Below are 5,556 nucleotides of genomic sequence, written 5' to 3'. Positions count from 1 at the left end.
GCCATCTTAAGGTCAGAGTCAGTTGCATGACGAGGAGACACTATCTTTCCATCAATAACCACTTTGTCGGGGTAAATAGTAGACAAGTCTAAGTCGGGAGCAAGAACTCGGACTTGTTGCTTTAATACCTCAAACACCTCTTCAGTGCCTTCAGCAACTGATTCCTTCAGGTCCATATAGCCCTCTCGAAGTCGCTCCAGTTGCTCCTTCAGCTCTATGTTTTCTGAAACGATGCGGACATAATTTTGCTTGGCCTTCTACTGTAAAACCCTCAGCCATAGCACAGGAAGCCAAATATAGCCTCTTCCTCTCACGAGATTTCGAGAGTTCAGTTTCCAGCCGGGCCTTCTCCTCCCGTAGCCTCTTTTCGTCCTCCCGAAATATGGCCAATTGACCCTAAAGAACCTCCAAAAATGCTGGGTAGCACTCAAATGAGCCTTCTCCAGCTCTTTCAGGAGAGAAGTACAAACCCCAGCAGTACGAATCCCTTCCCGTATCAAGATCTGCAGATGGTTTCTGATAGAAGCATCATCCATAGCAATGGAGCTATGAGGAAGGATGTGCCTCTCACAGAACTTCACTCCGTCAAAACCAGAGTCACCAATATTGGAGACACTGGATTCCAAGGTCTTTCTTTTCTTGGAAATTGGTTCCGAAGAGGGAGGAACTGGAGGGTTAGGGACAAAAGGAGGAGGAGGAGGAGGAGGGGTAGGAAGAGGATTTATTTACTTAGGCTGAGAGAACATTCTCGAATCTGACTTCTAGGGAGAAGGAGTAGCTGATGCCCCGGCCTCCTGTAGTTGAGTAGCTCGGGCACGTGCGTTTCTCTTCGCCTCTTGGACCTTCTGGTATGCTTTAGACCCACTTTTCATTTTTTCTACAAAAATAAGTGAAAAGGACATCAATAAACAAGTTGGAGAAACAAGTAAAATGCCTACAAAATTAAAAAATGGTGGCTACCTAGCTCACTACGGACATAGCTAGGAGTTCCGAGAAGAAATTTTTTGGTGTCGAGGTTTGGAGCCCGTCCCTAAACCTCTCGAAAAAACTCAACCACGGTCTCCTCCACCTCGTTCCAATCTATCAAATTATATTTCTCGACAAAGGCCGCCTCTTCCCAATACAACTGGAAACGGGGCTCATTGTTCTCGTTCAGGAAAAAGGGATGATAACCCCCAATGGCACAAACTTTAAAAAAGAAGTTCTTGAAATCGTGGAACGACCCATCAAAGATAGAAAAGACCTTCCGATCTTGAATAGCTCAGAAGGAAACTCATTGTTGTTTGTTTTGTTTATTCAAAGCACTAAATGGCTTTGTCAAATCGAAAAGGTAGAAAAAGATTCTCAAAGAAATTGAAAACCCAAGCTCACGGCTGACCAGTTGGTAAATTTTAAGGAATCTCCAAGAGTTGGGGTGAAGCTGAGAAGGGGCAACACCACAGTGAGACAGCACTTCCATCTCAAAATTAGAAAAGGGAAAAGTAATCCCCAAGCGGGTAAACAGACAATCATACATGAAAATAAAGTGAGATTTTGACTCAGCCACTCTCCCATAGCAAACTCGGTCCTCAGGGTCAGGGGCTATTATTTCATACTTGGCCTAATCTTTGACAGAACTATAAATTCTATGGTGTTTATGAAGTTCTTCACAAAAACACTATCAACTATCGGATGGGATGAAAGTACAGAAGAATATACCCATTTCAGTAAATCTTTCGGAACCTGAGAAGACATTTTTGAAGAAACGGAAAAAAGATGTATAAGGAGATATACTTACATTACACAAAAAAGGAGTCATTACTACCAGTTTAAAATAAAAGAAGCCTTTTTTCAGAGGAAAGCAAATCAACAAAGTATCCTAAGAAGTGGTTTCAGTTTACAGGAAGTAACAGTAATCTTGTAGGCATCCTAATAGGCGCTAGAAATCACGGCAGCAATATGAAAGTAAAAACACACTGGTGCACGAAATCACAATCACACTTTTGTAATTCTGCACAACTAACGAGCAAGTGCACTGGGTCGTCCAAGTAATACCTTACGTGAGTAAGGGTCGATCCCACGGAGATTGTCGGCTTGAAGCAAGCTATGGTTATCTTGTAACTCTTAGTCAGGATATCAATAATTCTCAGATTTAATTGTAAAAAGTAAAAGAACATGAAATAAATACTTGTTATGCAGTAATGGAGAACATGTTGAGGTTTTGGAGATGCTCTGTCTTCTGAATCTCTGCTTTCCTACTGTCTTCTTCTTCATGCACGCAAGGATCCTTCCATGGCAAGCTATATGTTGGTGGATCACCGTTGTCAATGGCTACCATCCGTCCTCTCAGTGAAAATGGTCCAAATGCGCTGTCACCGCACGGCTAATCATCTGTCGGTTCTCACTCATCCATTGATCCTTTTGCGTTTGTCACTACGCCCAGCACTTGTGAGTTTGAAGCTCATCACAGTCATCCCTTCTCAGATCCTACTCGGAATACCACAGACAAGGTTTAGACTTTCCGGATCTCAAGAATGGCTGCTAATAATTCTAGCTTATACCACGAAGACTCTGATCTGAATGAGGAGGCTAAGAGATAAACACTCAGTCTAAGGTAGAACGGAGGTGGTTGTCAGGCATGCGTTCATAGGTTGAGAATGGTGATGAGTGTCACGGATCATCACATTCATCAAGTTGAAGTGCGAGTGAATATCTTAGAATAGAAACAAGCGTGATTGAATGAAAAACAGTAGTAATTGCATTAATTCATCAAAATACAGTAGAGCTCCTCACCCCCAACCATGGGGTTTAGAGACTCATGCCGTAGAAGATACAAGTTCGAATGTAAATTGTCATGAGGTACCAAATGAATCACTAAAACTAGTTTTTATAATAAACTAATGACCTAGGGTTACAGAAAATGAGTAAATGATGCATAATCCACTTCCGGGCCCACTTGGTGTGTGCTTGGGCTGAGCATTGAAGCTTTCACATATAGAGACTTTTCTTGGAGTTAAACGCCAGCTTTTGTGCCAGTTTGGGTGTTTAACTCCAGTTTTTATGCCAGTTCTGGCGTTTTGACGCCAGAATTTTTATGCTGACTTGGAACGCCGGTTTGGGCCATCAAATCTCGGGCAAATTATGGACTATTATATATTGCTGGAAAGCCCAAGATGTCTACTTTCCAACGCAATTGAGAGAGCGCTAATTGGGATTTTGTAGCTCCAGAAAATCCACTTCGAGTGCAGGGAGGTCAGAATCCAACAGCATCTGTAGTCCTTTTTCAGCCTCTGAATCAGATTTTTACTCAGGTCCCTCAATTTCATCCAGAAAATACCTGAAATCACAAAAAAATACACAAACTCATAGTAAAGTCCAGAAATGTGATTTTTGAATAAAAAGTAATAAAAACATAATAAAAACTAACTAAAATATACTAAAAACATACTAAAAACAATGCCAAAAAGCGTATAAATTATCCGCTCATCACAACACCAAACTTAAATTGTTGCTTGTCCCCAAGCAACTAAAAACAAATTAGGATAAAAAGAAGAGAATATACAATAAATTCCGAAAACATCTATGAAGATCAGTCTTAATTAGATGAGCGGGGCTATTAGCTTTTTGCTTCTGAACAGTTTTGGCATCTCACTTTATCCTTTGAAGTTCAGAATTATTGGCATCTATAGGAACTCGGAATTCAGATAGTGTTATTGATTCTCCTAGTTTAGTATGTTGATTCTTGAACACAGCTACTTTATGAGTCTTGGCCGTGGCCCTAAGCACTTTATTTTCCAGTATTACCACCGGATACAAAAATGCCACAGACACATAACTGGGTGAACCTTTTTCAGATTGTGACTTAGCTTTGCTAAAGTCCCCAGTTAGAGGTGTCCAGAGTTCTTAAGCACACTCTTTTTGCTTTGGACCACGACTTTAACCGCTCAGTCTCAAGTTTTTCACTTGACACCTTCACGCCACAAGCACATGGGTAGGGACAGCTTGGTTTAGCCGCTTAGGCCAGGATTTTATTCCTTTAGGCCCTCCTATCCATTAATGCTCAAAGCCTTGGATCCTTTTTACCCTTGCCTTTTGGTTTAAAGAGATACTGGCTTTTTCTGCTTGCTTTTTCTTTTTCTTAAATTTTTTTTTTCATTTTTTTTGCAAGCTTTTTATTCACTGCTTTTTCTTGCTTCAAGAATCATTTTTATGATTTTTCAGATTATCAGTAACATTTCTCCTTTTTCATTATTCTTTCAAGAGACAACAATTTTAACATTCATAAACAACAAATTCAAAAATATGCACTGTTCAAGCATTCATTCAAAAAAAACAAAAAGTATTGCCACCACATCAAAATAATTAAGCTATTTTAAAATTCGAAATTCATGTACTTCTTTTTCTTTTTCAGAAAACATTTTTCATTTAAGGAGGGTGAAGGATTCATAGGACATTCCTAGCTTTAAGGCATAGACACTAGATACTAATGATCATGTAATAAAGACACAAACATAGACAAAACATAAAGCATATAATTCAAAAAACAGAAAAATAAGAACAAGAAAATTAAAGAACGGGTCCACCTTAGTGATGGCGGCTAGTTCTTCCTCTTGAAGATCTTATGGAGTGCTTTTGAGCTCCTCTATGTCTCTTCCTTGCCTTTGTTGCTCCTCCCTCATGGCTCTTTGATCTGCAGTCAAATGCTCTACCACTGAACTATGGACCCTTGAGATGAACCTCTCCATCTCTCATGACTCGGGGGTGGAAGCAACTGCCTTCCTTTTCCTCTTTCTAGAGGTTCCCCGGCCTTAGGTGCCATAAATGGTTATGGAAAAATAAAAAGCAACACTTTTTTTCACACCAAACTTAAAAGGTTTGCTCGTCCTCGAGCAAAAGAAGGAAGAAGGAAGTAGAAGGAGAAGTGGAGGAGATGGAGGTTGGTGGAGATCCTGTGGGGTCCACAGATCCTGAGGGGTCAAGGACTTCTCATCTCTGCTCCATTTAGGCGTGCAATTCTGGCGTTAAACGCCAGGTTGCAGCCGGTTTCTGGAGTTTAACGCCAACTTTTCTTCCCTTTCTGGCGTTTAACGCCAACTTGGTGCTCTGTTCTGGCGTTAAACGCTAGCTTGTTGCTTCTTTCTGGCGTTAAACGCCCAGAATGGTGCCAGACTGGGCGTTTAACACCCATTCTGCTACTCTTACTGGTGTTTAAACGCCAGTAAGTCTGTCCTCCAGGGTATGCTATTTTTGATGCTGTTTTTTATTCTGCTTTAATTCTGCAGCTGTTTTTATGACTCCACATGATCATCAACCTAAAGAAAACATAAAATAATAATAGAAAATGAAATGAAAAAGTAATTAACATAGATAAATAAGATTGGGTTGCCTTCCAATAAGCGCTTCTTTATTGTCAATTGCTTGACATTACTGAGCCTTATAGTTTGCAATGTCTGCAAACCACGGAGCTTCCTGAATAGCAAACAATTGCTCATCTGGAAAGGTTTCAGAGATCTCAATAAAGGGGGAGGATGCCCCTTCTACTGGTTTTATCTGGGACAGATGATCAGCCACTTGGTT

This window comes from Arachis ipaensis, chromosome B2, assembly GCF_059453495.1.
Source record: "Arachis ipaensis isolate K30076 ecotype BB chromosome B2, ASM5945349v1, whole genome shotgun sequence".
NCBI lineage: Eukaryota > Viridiplantae > Streptophyta > Magnoliopsida > Fabales > Fabaceae > Arachis > Arachis ipaensis.
Note: the sequence above shows the minus strand (reverse complement) of the source record.